Here is a 19000-nt window from a genome sequence, read left to right on the forward strand (position 1 = left end):
AAATTGCTTTGTTGTTTTGGTGTGGACCTGAGAGGCAAACATCCAAATTGAGATCAAATAAATGGATTCAGGACCTGAGTAAGCAGATTAAATAGGATTCACTCTACAGCGGTCTGAAAAGAAACACCAGCAGAATTCTGCCTGTCCTTTCTGGATTAGAAAAAAAAAAAAAAAAAAAAAAAAAAAAAAGCACTTCCAAGTGATAGGGGCTAAGGCTAGATTGGTGCTGGAAGCCACGCCTCTTCCACCCTATGTAATGGTATCTGCCTACCTGTCACTCAAACCCCTTTCCCAGGATGTATATCCCTTCCCCTGGGGAGGTACCATGTAGCCACTCCCCTTCCACTCTCTCCTAAAGGCTGGCAACAGGGAAAGGATCTCCCACCCCCTTCCCACAGAAGAGGACAAGACAAGGTGCTGAGAAACTGTCTCTCTACTTCTCTCCCGCGTTCTCTTCCCTTCTTGGCACACTCTATTCCTGAACTATGCATGTGTGTGTGTGTGTGTGTGTATTGCTCAACTTTTAAATAAACTTTATCACTTTGTGTGCCTGTACTTAGAATGCTTCTCTAGGTAAAAGGCTAGGACCTGGAACAGGAATTTAGACCCCACCTCATCCACAACACAAGGAGGGGACTCACCCATACACAAAACCCTGGTTCTCACACAGCCACAGGCTTAGGGAATAGTGGTCTTGTACCACATAGGCTTGAAGATAAACAGAATTCAAAGTCATAGCACAAAAATAGTAACATGGGCATTTATTGAGGGTTTACTATATGTTTGACGTCATCTCAAGTACTTCGTTATTGCACAATATTTCCCAACTAATTCCTTGCAAATGAAAGAAAACAAAATAACACAGCCCCAAAACCATGAGGTGAAAGCTACGACTATCCCTGTTTTACAGATGAGCAAACTGAAGGAAGGGAAGACTCAAGCCTGGGACATCTGACCTCAAAGCTCATTTGCTTGACTCTCAGCCTATGTAGCGAGCAGTCTTATTTTTTATACACTTAATGATACTCACTAACCAATGCATTACTTCAAAACAGTTACAGCATCTTTGTGTCTCACTGCTGTGTGTCACTCACCCTGTTCCCCCCCCCCCCCACCATGGCTATTCCTAGTCTCTTCTTCAGCTTACAGAATTCCCAGTTGTTTGAAAATCCACATCTCCAAGACAGAAGGACGTTCCTGAAAACCCAGGAGGTGAACACTGATTCACATGTTCCAGAAAGGCTGTGTCATTTCTCTCTGGGGGGTATAGAGGAGATTGGTGGGCACATGACACAGATCTAGCCAATGATAACTGGCAGACCTCTGCTGGAGGTGTCTTGAGAGGACTCTTCCCATGATAAACAAGAGAGTGCGATCATTTGCTGCATTTTTCCTTTCTTGCTGGTCAGCTCATAAAGCATGAGGCTGGAGTAGAGGCAGCTATTTTCACCTTGTCTTTCTGTGGACAAGAAGCCAACGTATTGAGGATGGAGGAGCAGAAAGATTTTAAAAGCCTGAGACTTTTAACAACAGATTGAGCTAATATTATCAACCTGCAATTCACTTTCCCTAGATTTCTTACTACAGGGAATAATTATACATCTTTGCTGCCTGTGCTATTGCTAAGCACCATGTCACATTCCATCTCAATGCATTCTAACATATACATATGCCCTCTGCCTCTACATAGACATGTGCCTATATGTTTTCCACCTGTCTTTATTCCAGTTGACTTGTAGCTACTTGGCCAAATGAAACAAGTCAATCAAGACTGGAAAGGGAGTAGCATCAACATAGATACACAACTGTGTATCTGAACCAAGAGTTCAAGGCAGCCACACTATCATTTGCCAAGTTCCTACACCAAATCTTGCAAGCGATGATTCAGAAGTAAGCAAAACAAAATATACTCCTAGATGCCTCATTAGTGAAGTGAGCCATTGGAATGAGGTGATCCTTAGATGAACTTCAGCACTGACAGTTTCTGCTTTATCTGTTAAGAAGGGTTTATATTGTTGGAGTTTCTGCCAGTGGCCTGTAAATAGTGACTAAATATTGAAATATTTGATAAAATAGCAACACCTGATCAACAACCCCAAGTCCCTGCCCTTTGCAAGCCCAAGTTCTCCATCAGTAAAGCTATGGAAAACGAAACAGATGCTCTTTAAGGCCTGTTCAGCTTGGACCCTCTGGAGTCTGGCCAGATTCTTAAACATGTGGTTTTTAATCTTCATAGACGTCTCTTCGTTGCAAGCATGTCCTGGCACTATCTGAATCATACAGAAGACTTTCACGAACACATACTCATGTAAGAATGGAAAGTTAACTGACCTCCTAATCAGGGAGCTCCTTCTTCACCTGCACCCTCAGCGCGACACAGTAGGCATTCAATAACGACTGCCATTTCTTTGTGTGCATGTTTTTTTGTGTCTACATCTACAGAATTCTTAAATAGGATCTCACAATAACTCTCCAAGGGCAGTATTTTTGCATCAACACAATCTGAACAAAACTGCTGCCTGTAGGCCAGTTTCCGCATAGTGTCACACCCCAAATAAAGACAAATCCAAGCCCAACAATTCTGAGGCCCTGAGGAGGTCTTCAGTGAGGCCTTAAAGATACCACAAAAGGGACAACTACTTTGCAGAACAGAACAGAAACTCTTTTCATCTGTGTCTCCCAAAAATCCTCCCACAGCACACAAAGACTCCCCAGTCTCCATCTTTCCAAACTCCCTAACAAAATCCTGCTGCCTTCCCATCCAGTTCACCCCTCTGGTTGTCTTCTGTCCTTGGGCAAGCAGCCTCATGCCCTGGGTAACCTAAAGAAGTGTAAAGTTGAACCTTGTCCAGGTGTTGGGTCTCACCAGCATCCGTGGATTTACCCAGCTACACTCTACAATATGGATGGCACCAGCACTTGGATGCAGTCCTCTGATCTGTAGCTAAGGTTCTTTCTAAACACCACTCAGTGGCATGCCCTGCACTGCTTGCACAACATTTTTCTCTTCATGTATAGACACCCATTAGTCAGTGGCTTCCAAAACATCTAAGGAACTTCTCAAAAACCCAGTTGTCCAGTCCTATCCCAGTCCCTGCGAGTATCTCAGCCTGAGACTCAAGATTGCACATTTTTAACGAGCTTCCCAGGTGACTGGAGGCAGTTGGGTTTTGAAGCACTTGCTTTATACCACAAAGGCTTTAGAACTGAGCTACTGAGTAGCTCGGGTCCACAGAAACAGGAACATTCTACCCATCCTGATGCTTGATCTTCCCTGCAGCATGCTGTTCCAGGCACCCAGGTGATCCCAGCCTTCTGGACTGTGTGGGCTTAAAAAACATGTGTTAGTGGTGCTGTGCATCTCCAAAAGCACTCTCCAGAGAAACAGTGAGCATACATCACAGCAGGCCCGGGAGAGTGCTCTACACTTGTGTCCCTTCTCAAGGTGATTCTGTAAGAAAATGTGCACAAAAGTCCCCACAAGGGCTGTCAGGAGCAATTTCTCCTGAACTGTAACTCCTGTCTCAGAGGCAGGAGGGGAAGGTCAGGTGGCGACAGAGACAGCAAAGAGTTCTGGCCACTGCTGGGAAGAAGTCCAAAAAAATTTCTGCCCCCAAAACCTTCAGGTGGAAGGAGACAAAAAGAAGGATTTTCACAGGGAGGGCCCTGCAGTGGCTTCTTTCACTGTGCCAGGGCTCCAACTGAGAAAGAGAAATGTGCTCACTGGGTGGAAGAGGCACCTTGATGGAGAAAAGCAGGGCTCAAGGATTCAGATCCTCAACAGCAGTGGGAGGATGGGGCAGCCCAACCATCCCAAGGGCAGTGTGTTCACCTCAAGGGCAGCCCAACTATCCCAAGAGCAGTGTGTTCACCTCAAGGGCAGCCCAACTATCCCAATGGCAGCCTGTCCAGCCAAGGGCAGCCTGTCTAGCCAAGGGCAATCAATTTATCCCACAGCAGTGTGTCCATCTCAAGGACACCCCATTCAACCCAAGGGCAGCCAACTTGAACATCCCAAGGGCAAGCCTTTGTCAAACAAGGGCCCACTGCAGGGATGCCCTCTCCTGAGGCTCTGCTGGAGCTCTCTGCTCTTTAGAAAGGACTTCATCAGCTAAAAGCTCCATCGTGGATCCCTCAAAGGATTTTAGCTAATGGTGGAAAAGTCTCATTATCACGTGATCCTATCACACAGATTCTGAAGACAATTTTAGAGCCAAACTAGTGTTTTGGAAGCTCAGTCACAATGCATGAGTAGTAGCAATTACTATCAACAACATTTACCAAATATCTACTGAGGCACTCAGCCTGCATAACATGTGGCAAGAGTGAATCCATCCTCTGGCAGAGCAATGAGTCCCAGAAGACAGAATGCACGATCTGACAAACACAAATGTCCTTATGAGTCTGCTGGGACATAAAATTTGAATATAGTGATTCAGAAAAAAACCAGACACTTGCTCGCTCAAAATAAGAATGGAAAGGTCAGTGGGAGCATTGATCAAAGCAGCCAATTGGATCTGCACATGTGTGCTTGCATCCAATGCAATCAAAACATGAGTTCTGCTTCAAGATCAAAAGTGGGTGCTGTCCATCCATCTGGACAAGGGAAAGAGGGCTCAGTTCAGCCCCTGCCTGTCAGGCTTCCACACACACTGACACATTTACACAATCGCCTGTCTGGTTGGCTACAAGCACATGCATAGGCAGAACCTTTGTGTTACCTCTTCTCCTTCTGGTTCCCAAGCTTCCAAGGAGATGCCCCCCACACCCCAATTCCTTTGTGGAGCACTGCTGCTTGCAATCTTTTTTTAAATGGGCTGATACTGCTCCTCCTCTCCAATAGTGCTTTACAGAGTGAATTGAGACAGTGGAATCTTTTTAACAAAACAAACTCTAATGCAATTCCAATAATTTAAGCATATAAACAGAGACGTCTGTGTGTCTCCTTCCCCCAGACCCATCCAGCTTCAAGAGCCAACCCTGGAACCCAAGGAAAACAACTGTTGCAAAACACCAGGCAGCAGCAATTCCCACCTCTGATGCAGAGAATGTAAATTGCTTTCCCAGTATCCTTCTCTCTTTCTTCCTCAGTAACAGAATTCTGATTATGGTGGGAATGAAATCAACTAAAAGCCAGTCAGTCTTGCTGCTGCATCCTGTGACTAAAAAGTCTGGCTGATGAGATAGAAATGGAAGCATTATTTAGGATTTCCAAAAAGACTCCTTAAAATGGAAAGTTCTGTCCTTTCTGTTCTTGTATTCTCTGTCCTTCTTATTGACTGAAATATGAGCATGATAGCTGGAGCTCCTGCAACTGTCTTGAACCATCAGGTTACTTAGAAGTTAGTGTCACTGCTCTAGAGATGATGGGACAGAAACTAGACAGAGTCAAGTCTGCATGACTTCATAGCACTGAGATTCCAGTTCTGTACTTCCTGCCTCTGCACTTCATTTAGGTGAGAGAATAACCCCTGCATATTTGGCACACTGTTACTTTGTTGTTGTTTTTTTTTTCTGCTATGTAACCATATGAACTACCTAACAGTCATATCTAAATGCTAACAGATCTGTCTATACTTTATGTTTCCTGTGAAAACTTCCACTATGAGACTCTCCTTGTGTAGCATGTTGGAAAGGCAAAACACCAGAGAACTGTATGGATAAGAATGTGCGGCCATTCTGGTCTGTACCATATAGAACAAATTTCTGTATGAAATCATTAGTGAACACTTACTGAGTGCTTGCTGTGTGCCAGGCTATCTGCTAATAATTTATTACTTGTGTATACATTATTCCATTTAATATTCAAGTCAACCACAGGAGGTGGGCAATGAAATGGACAGTGTCAGATGAGGAAATTAAGGTTGAGAGGAGTTAATAAGTTGCCCAAAGCCACACAGCTGGCTAGCTGCTGAGCAGTCCTTTGAGACCACCCCTCTCTTCTGTTGCCATCTCCAAATGCAAGTAACCCAGACGCTAAACAAAATGAGAGTCAACAAAAGGGACTGTGGATTATTTATTTTTTAAAGATTTTATTTATTTATTTGAGAGGTACAGTTACTAAGAGAAGGAGAGACAGAGAGAAAAAGGTCTTCCATCTGTTGGTTCCCTCCCCATATGGCTGCAATGGTCAGAACTTGGCCAATCCAAAGCCAGGATCCTCTTCTGGGTCTCCCAGGCTGGTACAGGGGTCCAAGGACTTGGGCCATCTTCTAATACTTTCCCAGGCCACAGCAGAGAACTGGATCAGAAGAGGAGCAGCTGGGACTAGAACTGGTACCCATATGGGATGTTGGCATCACAGGCAAAGACTTAGCCTACTACACCACAGCACAGGCCCCTGAATTATTTTATAATAAAGAAAATTTAGGAAGAATGTAGCTATTTTAAGAAGAGTTGAATTGTGTTCTCTTTCACAATCTCAACTTTCGATGGGGAAGTTATTAAATCATATTGGCTTGGGTTCAAATCCTGTTTTACTGCTGTTTTACTGCTAGCTAGAAGTGTGATCTCAAGCAATTCTTTCATCACCACCTTCTCTGTGAGAGGTATGGATTTATGAAAGAATGCATGAAAAGTTTACAACACTAGGCCTGCATGTGGTAAGCAAACTATTACTAATCTTGTGCTATAGGGAGGGGTGAATAAGACAAGACATTATCCACATTTTCTAGAAGAATTTGAAATGGGTTCTCTCTCTCTCTCTCTTTTTTTTTTTTTTTTTTGACAGTCAGAGTTAGACAGTGAGAGAGAGAGAGAGACAGAGAGAAAGGTCTTCCTTTTTTCCGTTGGTTCAACCCCCAAGTGGCTGCTACTGCTGGTGCATTGTGGCCAGCACACTGCGCCAATGCAAAGCCAGGAGCCAAGTGCTTTCTCCTGGTCTCCCATGCAGTGCAGGGCCCAAGGGCCTGGGCCATCCTCCACTGCACTCACAGGCCACAGCAGAGAGCTGGAATGGAAGAGGAGCAATCGGGACAGAATCCGGTGCCCCGACCGGGACTAGAACCCGGGGTGCCGTGCCGCAGGCAGAGGATTAGCCTAGTGAGTCACGGCACTGGCCCTGAAATGGGTTCTTGAAGACCTGGAACAGAATGTTGAACAGTGTATGGTGTTCCCATGCCTGCCAGTCACATTAACCTGAGCAAGGTATCTCTCTGGGAATCTCAGTTTTATCATTTATCAAGTGGGCATAGCAATATCATGCATGAGTTGTTGGAAGAAAGAAAAAACTACATACAGAGTGATATACAGAGTTATTTATCACCATGTCCATTAGCCACCACTAACCCTTGTCACTTCTTATTTCTTCCAAATGAAGCAAAAAACCACCTATCCTACTTTCTTTTCTTTTTAAAGAATTTTGTTTATTTATTTGAGAGGGGAAGAGGAGGAGGAGGAGGAGAGAGAGAGAGGAAAAAAGAGTAAGAAAAAGAGAGACAGAAAGAGAGAGAGGGAAAGAGAGAGAGAGGTAAAAAGAGAGAAGACAGATATAAAGAGAGAGTGAGAGAGAAGAGATAGATAAAAGAGAGAGAGAGAGAGCCCATCTAACAGACAAGGCTGGGCTGGATCAGAGCCAGCAACTGGGGACACAATCCAGGTGTCCCATGTGGGTGGCAGGAACCCAGTTACCTGCATTATCATCTGCTGCCTCCTAGGGTCAGCACTGGCAGGAAGCTGGAGGCAAGAACTAGAGTCAGGAATTCCTCCTAAATGAAATGAAGATGCTGTAGCTGCTAGGCTCAGCTCCCATTATACACTTTCTTATTCTTCCCAATGCAAACTGTTAGTAGAATTTCTCTTGGATTTAGATAAACACAACAGTTATGATCCAGAAATATTAAGACTTATACTAATGAAAGAGTCGGCATTGGATAATAGAAAAACAATAATGGCAATGAGAAAATAATGACAGTTTTCAATGGAAATCAGATAATTTTTAATATCATAAAGCCCATTGGGACAATCTATCAAAATTTAAAACTTCTTTACTTAATATATGCTAAACTGATCTTCTGTATATAAAGAGAATTGAAAATGAATCTTGATGTGAATGGAAGGGGGGAGGGAGAGGGAAAGGGGAGGGTTGCAGGTGGGAGGGAAGTTATGGGGTGGGGGAAGCCATTGTAATCCATAAGCTGTACTTTGGAAATTTATATTCATTAAATAAAAGTTAAAAAAATGTAAAACTTCTGTGCATCAAAGAGCACAATTAGCAGAGTGAAAAGGCAACCTACAGAATGAGAAAAAATATGAGGGGACCTTCAAAAGCTCATAGAAAAATAGAAGAAAAAGATGTTTATTTTAGTGCAAAAAAAAAGTTTAATTCCATGCATAATTTTTTCATAATATGGATTTTCCATGAACTTTTTGAAGATACCTCCTATTTGCAAATCATATATCCAATAAGGGGTTAATATTTACAGTATATAAAGATCTCCTACGACTCAATAACAACAAAAACTTGACTAAATGGGCAAAGCACTTGAATAGACATTTTTCCAAAACAGATAGCCAAGTAACCAATACGCATATGAAAAGAAGCTCAACATCTTAATGACTGGGTAAATACAAATCAAAACCAATATGAAGTTCCAGGACCACCATTAGCTAGCACCAAAAACCCATTAGGATGCTCCCACCAAAAATTAGAAAACAACAAATATTGGAAAGGATGTGCAGAAACCAAACTTTGTGCACTGTCGGTAGGAATGTAAAATGGTGAAGCTACTGTGGAAAGTAGTATGGCAGTTCCTCAAAATCATTAAAAATAGAATTACCATGTAATCAGCAATTCCATGTCTGTGTATATGTCCAAATGAATTGAAGGTGGAGACTGGAACAGTACTTGCACACACATGTTCATAACAGCAATATTCACATGGAAAACATGGAAGCAGCCTAAACGCCCACCGACAGATGACAGCATAAAGAACATGTGATGCATGTTTACACACTGTGTAATTTTATTCAGCCTTTAAAAGGAAGGCAATTATGACACCTGCTACAACATGGATGAATCTGCAGGGCATTATGCTAAGCGGAATAAGCCAGCCATGAAAGAAAATGCTGTCCGATTCCCATTATTGGCAGTACCTAGAGTGGCCAAGTCCGTAACGACAGAGGAACTGCGGTTGCTGAGGCTGCGGGAAAGAGGGCATGGCGAGCTTCTCCGTGGGAACAGCTTTCATTTCGCAAAATGAAGTTCTGGAAATTGGCTGCACAACAGCGTGGACATATTAACATCACCAAACTGCACCCTAGCCCCAAAAATGGTTAAGAGGAACCTTCCATGTTGTACATACTTCAGCACAAGAATATATATCCTGAAACCCTTTTGAAAGAACAACAGGTAGAAAGCAGGAGACCAAATGAGAAGAGGGGGACCGGGATATTATGTGGGTGTCAGTGGTGCATTTGACCAGGACATCCGTGAAAGTCATGCTCCAGATTAAATTGGGCTGGTTTTGAATAGTGTTGTCTAAACGGAAGGCTGGCAGGGTGAAAACACTGCATAAACAGGAGTAAATGGGGACCACGTCAGGTTGGAAGCAAAAGGCCCACTGGGGCATGTCGGAGTCTGCTGCTGGAACCGGCCTCCTCATTTTAACAAACTCATTAATGTCCTATAAGAAGGCGGAAACAGCCACTGCCAATGAAATTTGCAAAGATATGTTGGCAATGCCCTGGACTTGGCCGTAATGGCATAAGCATCGCTGGGACGGAGAGAGATTTTCCACTAGAGAGTTAATTGGATTAAACCCATCACATCCTGGGATAAGGACACTTGCTCAATTCCAACAGTCGTCTCTGGAGCAGAAAGCAAATTCTGGAATGTGCTGCAGTTCATATACTTGACGGAGGCCAGTGGAAGGAGAATCCTTTCCTAGAATAAGACTGCTTGTGTCCTTTACCTCTAGGTAGAAAACAGTGGGATCCACATAATAATAATAAAGACATAAGAAAAGAGATGCTGAGAGAAGTAGGGGCATTACAGTGCTTCTTCCGTGGACAGTTTAGGCAAAATGTCCACAAAGCCTAAAGCACAGAGGCTTTGAAGTTTGACACAGATTTTACAACTCCCTTCACTGCCTACAATCTGTCAGTGGCTCTCCAGGGCACTTAAGAGAAGTCTCAAATCCTTGACGATGCAGAATGGCCTGGGCCCTGCCTGCTCATCCAAATTCCTCCCATTGCATTTCTCATTCATGCCATGGTCTTCCGCTCCTTTGCTTGCCCATCAGCAGTTCCCGTCTTCTACCAACAGCACCACAGTTTTCCTTGGCAGATTCACCCCTTCCCCACCCTGAGTTACATTTCCATCCCCAGTCACTGGGCTTGGTTCAAGGCAAGGCACAGAACTCAAGCTGGGCCAATCTGACGTCATCCCAAAGCTCTTTGAACAACCCTGGCTCCACAGCAGTTGTCCTGATGAGGCTGACCTCATCTGCAGGGTTTTGCGGGTGTAGGTGTGTTGGCGTTGTGAGCAAGGTGCTTCTTTGTTATGCACAAGCACCTTGTGTGTTGCAGGCACTTAGTATCTCTGCCTGTGTGCACTAAATTCCAGTACTGCTCCCTGAGTCATTGTGATGACAAAATGAACCACCATACGCCCCAATACACTCACACCTGAGGACTACCTGTGACTGAGAACAGCATAGAACTTTGGGCCATGAAACAGAAACCTAAGAATGAGACACTTTGACAGCACGGTCCATCCATCATTCAGATCTCCAGCTTACAAGTCACTTCCTCAAAGGGGCCTTTTCATAGCTTCTCTACCTAAACCAGATTTCTGTCATGAATTCCCCCCACTTACTACGGGCAGTTCTCCACCAATTTGCAAATGCATGTGCAGTTTTTTGGCTGTTTATTTCATATCTGCTTTCTACCACTAGACTGTAAGTTCTATGAAGAAAATGGTTATTGGTTTCTGAGTGATTGCTGTTTAATAAACATTTGCAGAGAAAGGAAGGTGCTATGGACTGCGTGTGTCCCAGATTCGTCCCCTGGACTGCTAATTCCATCTGGGATGGTATTGGCAGCTAGGGGCTTCTTGAAGCGATAAGTTCCTGAGGGTGAAGCCCTCATACGCAAGATTAGGGCCCTTTCAAAGATCCCAGAGAGGTCTGCCCCCACTTCTACTTGGGAGATTATGGTGAGAAGATGGCTACAGATGAGAAAGCCTTCATCAGACACCAAATCTGCCAGTGCACTGATCTTGGAATTCCCAAACTACAGAATTTTGACAAACAAGTTTCTATTGTTTGTAAGCCACCCAGTCCAGCAGCCCAAACAGACTAAGACAGAAGGTTACTTGGAAACTGGTAACACTTAGTAACTAGCATCTCAAGACAACCCACGGAAGTCTGTTTCATCTAAGCACCCAAATGTCATCGCCCGTGCTGTCCTTAAGAGAGGAAAGAGCCGGTGCCGCGGCTCACTAGGCTAATCCTCCGCCTGCGATGCCGGCACACCAGGTTCTAGTCCCGGTCGGGGCGCCGGTTTCTGTCCTGGTTGCTCCTCTTCCAGGCCAGCTCTCTGCTGTGGCCCAGGAGTGCAGTGGAGGATGGCCCAAGTGCTTGGGCACTGCACCCGCCTAGGAGACCAGGAGAAGCACCTGGCTCCTGGCTTCAGATCAGCGCAGTGCGCAGGCCCCAGCGCGCCGGCCACGGCGGCCATTGGAGGGTGAAACGACGGCAAAGGAAGACCTTTCTCTCTGTTTCTCTCTCTCTCACTGTCCACTCTGCCTGTCAAAAAAAAAAAAAAAGAGAGAGAGAGAGAGAAAAGAAGAGCTGAGGCTGACTAATGGAGCCCAGGAGCTTACCTACCTCTCCCCAAAGCCAGTTCTGTGAATCCCCCCAGGGTTGCACAGGGACAGAGCCCAGCGCAGAGCAGCAGGGGCCGGAAGACAGCAGCGAAAGGAAGTGGTCTCAAAGCAGTTTGGCCAGCCCCTGCCCCTCTCCTCCACTTACCCCAATCTTGGCAATGGTTTCAAAAGCTCCAGCAGTGGGGAGGAGTGGAGGTGAGAAAGAGATCAAGTGTACCATGTTGGAAATCAGAGTCGTCATTTGGGGAACTCACATTGCTTTGTGGCACTCAGCGCTATTTACCGGTTCACAATACACTCCCGTCCTCGCAGGGGAATTATTCTCCTCATTATGAGTAGCCTTGGTGGCACTGGAATCCAGATAGATGCCTTCCCTTTGGAAGCCAGTGGGTTAGGCTTTTTCTACTTGGCAGCACAGTTAATGGATTTTCTCCTAGAACTTTGGAATCTCGAGTGAGCAATACAAGCGACAGCCACAGAGACTGGAGGACTTTCACCCAGTAGTGGGAACCTTTCCAGAGCGTTCCTGCTGCTTGCTCAGGCCTGACTTCTAGTTTCCCAGCCCTCCAGGAGTGCCTTGACTCCCATCCACTTCCAAGCCCAGTCCCTACCCTTCTCTATCCTTGGACTCTCTCAATATCATTCCAACAAGATTCCTTTTGTCTAAATTACCAGGGTCAAGGCCAGGCATTTGCCTACTTATGAAGATACCGCTTGGGATGGCTGCATCTCATACTGGAGTGCCCGGGGTCAAGTTGCAGCTATGCCCCTGATTCTAGCTTCCTGCTAATGCGCATCCCATGAGGCAGCTGGTGATGATTCAAGCCACCCACATGGGAAACCTATATTGAGATTCTGGCTCCTGGTTTCAGCCTGGGCCAATCCTGGCTTTTGCCAGCAGTTGGGGAGTGAACCAGTGAATGAGAAACTTCCATATTTTTGTCTGTCAGTTTCTGCCTGTAAATAAATTTTTTAATTAATTAATTAAAAATTTTAAAGAATAATAATAAATTACCACATTCAGAGACTTGTATTTACAGTGTAAAATTCTGGATGGACCTCCTGAGAGTGATCAATTCGTTCACTGCACTTTCACATTTGCATTCATTTATTCCAAATATAGCTAATGGAAGTCCAATATGCCCCCATGCATTGTGTCAGGTGTTGGATACAAAAACAAGCATGATTCAAGCTAAGACTTAAGAGGACACAGAGGAGATGGAGAAATAAATCTGATTAAAATAAATCAAATTAAAATTAGGGTTATTTAATCCACGGAAGAGTCCTGGGAAGACAATGAGTGATGTGAATTCAATTCTCCTCCCTTCACTCACACTTCCAGTCTCTCTGCCTCTGTCAGTTCTAATGGCCTCTGGAGACAGCAGACTCAAGTGAATATTTGGGTGCCGTGGAATCTCTGCACATTGTCTCCGCAATTGGCTGGACAGGAACGCAGGGAAGGCAGAGCAGCTCATAAAGCAGAGTTCATGATAAAATCTGGAGCTCCTCAGGAGCACTGCCTGGATAACCTGGCCCTAAGAAACCAAGAAGGGTCAGATTGGCAGCTTGAGTCCCTCCTGCCCCAAGGCTGAGACAGGGGGAAAGGAAACTTCTTCCAGGCTCCTAATTAGTCTGCCAGCTGCCACACAGTCCCCAAGCCCATAGGGAGAAAGACAGCCTTGCCTTCCACCACTGTTGGGGCTGCTGCCACATTAAGCACCTTAACAAGCAGATGTAGGCCTCGGAGAGTTGAAATGCCTCTCATCCAGCTGCCGGAGAAATGCCCATCCGAAGAGACTGAGAGCCTGCAGAGGGAAACAGAGCATCTGAAGAAGAATGCCAACAAGCCTAAGACCCAAACACAGCACATGCAGCAGCAAAACCCAAATAGCTATCTGCAGTCTAAACAAACTCAACTGAAAGTTTCAAAGAAAAACCAAAGCTCAGGGTAGCGACTGCTGAGACCCAAATTATTGACCTGGATGATACAAGAAACATTTAAAACACAGAGAAGAAAATATGACAGATTCAAAACTATATTCAAGAGATAAAAGGTATGAATCGTGGGTGTTCCAGAAAAAGATAAGGGACAACTAAAGTAACTAGTAGAGTACTTGAAAGGTAATCTATAGGAGTGAAATTGACACTTGGAGATGCAATGATTTTAAAAGCCCTTGTCTCAACTGCTGAGGAGCAGTGCTTTTTTTCTTCACAGTATGTATTAGACTCTTTTACTTAGTGTAGGGCTAATCTTATGAGTATAAAGTTAACTGAAAATAGATCCTTGTTAAAAAAAAAGTAACAATGGGACTAGGAAAGGGGGGAGGAAGAAGTGTGGGGGTGTGGGCAGGAGGGAGGGTAAGGTGAAAAGCATCACTATGTTTCTGAATCTGTATATACAAAATTTGTATACCTTAAATAAAAGTGTTTAAAAAGTTGCAGGGATTTTAATAAGGAAAAGAATGAGGTCTGTTTGAGTTCTGACAGATAGGAGAGAAATGGGACACATCAAGAACATTCTAGTGACATTCCAATCTGGGAAAAAGAAAGATCTTGCAGGCATTGAAAAGGAAAGAGCTCTATCCGCATGGCAAAATCAATCCGATTGGCACAACATTTCTTTATTGTAGTCTCAGAAGTGGGAAACAGTGAAACAACATCTACAAACACTGAGCTCTTACATACACCTCTTGGAATGGAAGGAAAGCACACAGGGGCATCCCAAGAATCAAAATCTATCACCACTGCAGTCCATGCTAGGAAGAAGAATCAAGGCTGGGATTGTAGCCTGGTAGGTTAAGCCACCGCCTGCAATGTCAGCATCCTATACAGGCTCAAGTTCGAGACCTGGCTGCTCCACTTCCGATCCAGATCCCTCCTAATGTGCTGGGAAAGCAGCAGAAGATGGCACAAGTGCTTGGGCTTTTGCATCCATGTGGGAGACCCAGAAGAAGCTCCTGGGTCCTGGCATCAGGAGCCGTTGTGGCCATTTCAAGAGTGAACCAGCAGATGGAAGACCTCTGTCTCTCCCTCTCTCTGTGTCTCTGTGACTCCACCTTTCAAATAAATAAAGCAATAACTCTTGAAAAAGAAAAGAAAAAGAATCTAGGGAGGATATCCATCTGCAAGAGAATGAAGTTGGAACCCATAGTTAACACCATACAAAAAAATTATCTCAAAATGAATCAGAGACCTAAAGGTAAGAGCTAAAACTTTAACTCTTAGAAGAAAATATAGGAATAAATATGCATGATCTTGAGTGAAGAAATGGTAAATCACAAGCATCAACTGAAAAAATAGACAAATTGGACTTCAAAAATTAACTTCGTTGAAAATATTTGTGCTTCTAAGGATACCCTCATGAAAGTGACGAGGTAACCCATACAATGAGAAGAAGTGTTTGCAAATTATGTATTTGACAAGAGACTTGTATCTAAAATATAAAAAGAACTCTTTTCTTTTTCAACTCAACAATAAGACAATCCAATCTTAAAATGGGCAAAATGTCTCCCTTGACATTTTACCAAAGAATGAAGTCAAACTGCCAACAAACACAGAGAAAGAAGTTTAACATCTTTAGTTCAGCATTAATCCCAAAGGAAATGAAAATTAAAACCACAGTGAGAAGCCACTTCACACCCACTAGGATAGCTATAATCATAAAGGAATGTCGGAGGTGAGGGAATTAACCATGGCGTAGTCACTTGGAAATAGCTTGGTAGTTCCTTAAAAAGTGATATGATCCAGCAGTTCCACTCCTTTGTACATACACCAACAAGAAATGAAAACATTTGTCCACATAAAACCTTGCACAAAAATGTTCATAACAGCATTGTTTCTTATAGTCAAAAAGTGTACATACCTTAAATGACCATCAGCTGATGAATGGATACACAAACTGTGCTATACCCATACAGAATGTTATTTGATAATAAAGAAGAATGATGTGTGATGTATTACACATGTATTACAATATGCATTAACCTGGCAAATATTATGCTAAGGGAAAGAAGCCAGCCACGAGGACCACAGTTTGTATAGTTTCATTATATGAAATTCCCAGAATGGGCAGATCTTAGATACTCAGAATATATTGTTTGTTCCTTAGGAGGAATGAGAGTGAATGACTGTTGATAAGTAGGGTATTCTTTTGGGAGTGGTGAAAATATTCTAAAGTATTTATCACATTTTTCAAAATCAGGAACTGTGGGCATTAAATTCATAGTCTCTGATATGGGACACAGATGCCCCAACTGGCATCATATTTTTAAAGATTTATTTATTTAGTTAGTTATTCAGAAGGTAGAATGAGAGATTGTGAGAGAGAGGGAGAGAGATCACTCTCCCATCTGCTGGTTCACTCCCCAAATGGCCAAAACAGCCAGGGTTGGCCAGGCCAAAGCCAGGAGCCAAAAACTCCATTTAATCTCCCAAATGGGTGGCAGAGACCCAAGTACTTGAGCCATCATGTGCTGCCTCTCAGGTTGTGCACTGGCAGAAAGCCAGATCAAATGCAGAGGCAGGACTCCAATATGGAAAGCCAGTATCCCAAGTGACAGCTCAATCCTCTGTCCCACAATACCCAGCCCTCTGAAGTTATATTACAGTGAGAGCTGTACAACTCACTATTCTAAAACCAACACAACTGTATAGTTTTGGTGATTTTTTTTGAATTATTTGAGAGGCAGAGTTATATAGAGAAAGACAGAGAGGTCTTCCATCCACTGGTTCACTCTCCAAATGACTGCAACAGCCATAGCTGGGCTGGAACAAGATCTTCTTCCAGGCCTCCCACACAAGTGCAGGAGCCCAAGGACTTGGGTCATCTTCTACTGCTTCCCAAGGCCATAGCAGGAAGCTGGATGAGAAGTGGAGCAGCTGGAACTCAAACTGGTGCCCATATGGGATGTTAGTGCTGCGGGTGGAGATTTAACCTACTATGCCACAGCGCTGGCCTCAATTTCTGCAAATTGTATCTCAACACAAACATTTAGAAATTAAATTTTAAATTGATTTATTCAATCAGGCTACCCACATTTTTTGAGAAAACTTAGGGAAGGATCTAAGCAAACGAACCAGAAAAGACATTTCAAAAGGGAAGGGAAAAAATAAGAGAATAAACAGTTAAACTGCAAGCCGTGCAATAATATATGAATAATTGAATCTAAATGCATAATAATAAACTAAGAATATGAAATACACTTTATAAAAGTTCTCTTGAGGGTCCAGCACTGTGTCGTAGTGGGTAAAGCCACCGCCTGTAGTGCCGGCATCCCAAATGGATGCCGGTTCCAGTCCCAGCTGCTCCACTTCCGATCCAGCTCTATGCTCTGGCCTGGGAAAGCAGTGGAAGACGGCCCAAGTCCTTGGTCCCCTGAACCCACGTGGGAGACCTGGAAGAAGCTCCTGGCTCCTGGCTTTGGATCAGCACAGCTCCAGCCATTGCGGCCAATTGGGAGTGAACCAACAGATGGAAGACCTCTCTGTCTCTCTCTCTCTGCCTCTTCTCTCTCTGTGTAACTCTGATTTTCAAATAAATAAATAAATAAATATTTTAAAAAACCAAAATTCCAGAGTTTCATTAGAGTAGAGTGAAGCTGGGGGTTGAACATCCTGGAGCAGCAAGCTTGCACCTTGTTGGAGTAAATATTTGATATACTGTTTTCAAATAATGCAGTTCACAGGAAGTGTTCATCAAAGAAAGGGTTGATAAAAGGGAAAGCAAAGTAGAACTTTCAAATTTACAGGGGGTTGTGGGATACAGGGGAGGCAGTAAAGAGAAGTTCCTTGTGGGTGCAAACTGTTGAAATCTTTACTTAGTATATACTATGTTGATCTTCTGTATATAAAGATAATTAAAAATGAATCTTAATCAAGAATGAGATGGGAGAGGGAGTAGGAGATGGGATGATTTGTGGGTGGGAGGGTGGTTTTTTTGGGGGGGGGGGAACCACTATAATCCAAAAGTTGTACTTTCCAAATTTATATTTATTAAATAAAAGTTTTCTAGAAAAAAATAAAGTGCTGCCAGTATCTCATATGGGAGCAGGTTCAACTCCTGGCTGCTCCATTTCCAATCCAGCTCCTGGCTAATAGAAAATTAGCAAGGGATGGCCCAAGTGTTTGGGTCCCTGCACTCATGTGGGAGACCCAGATGAAGTTCCTGGCTCTTGGCTTTGGCCTGGCCTAACCGTGGCCATTATGGCCATCTGGGTTGTGAACCAGAGGATGGAAGATATTCTCTCTCTCTCTCTCTCTCTCTCTCTTTAATTCTGACTTTCAAATACATAAATAAATAAAAATTCTTAAAAAATAAAAAAGAGAAGCTGGAGCAAACCTGTAATACAACAATGTAAAACAATTTTTATTTCCCTAATCTGTGTTCTTCTGATGTTTTCTCATGGTTAGATGGGGCTAGGGGTTTCTGGAAAGGACACCATGGACGTGAAATGCCCTTTTCTGCCGCATCTCATCAGGAACACACACGATCCACACACCATCACTGATGAGGCTAACTGTCTCGTTTGGTGTTAGTGAGGTCTCTCCACTCTGAAGTTACCACTATTGGCTCTCCCTCCTCTGCTCTCCAAAGCCACTCATTAAGTCTTGCCATCTTTTGGACAGGGTAAGGCAGGAATTAAATGCCAACTACTGGAGTGGGGATAGCTATACAGATTTGGAATCCTATGGATTTCTTAGAACACAAACCTACACGGCATAATGTCATGTCTGCTAATTATTCCAGCAGATCTGAACTGAGTAGATTCCCAGCAAGAATCCGAGAGCATCCCATGGAGGTTAGAGAGAGAAATCAGTTGTATGCTGTTTACTGGAAATATATTTAAAATAGAGGGAAGATGCTAATTAATTAATTAGTGGAATGGGCACCAAACAGCTATTTTTGAAAGGTAGATGCTAACGTGAAACAAGGTGAAACTTAATTTAAAAGATTTAAACAGGAAAAAGGGGAAACATTACCTATTGTGACAAGGCAGAGAGTATAATGTAGGAAAACAATATGAATCATAAACGTGTGGGCTTGGGGTAATTATAACAGCTAAATATTTCAGGAAAGAGTGAGTAGAAATGCAAGGAGAACTTAATAAACTTTCAGACTTCATTACAGCTCTTTCATACTTAGACAGATACAGTATGGAAAGGAGACACTGAGAA

The sequence above is a fragment of the Oryctolagus cuniculus genome, chromosome 7 (genome assembly GCF_051225735.1).
Source record: "Oryctolagus cuniculus isolate XC-2025 breed Fujian yellow rabbit chromosome 7, ASM5122573v1, whole genome shotgun sequence".
Classification (NCBI taxonomy): Eukaryota; Metazoa; Chordata; class Mammalia; order Lagomorpha; family Leporidae; genus Oryctolagus; species Oryctolagus cuniculus.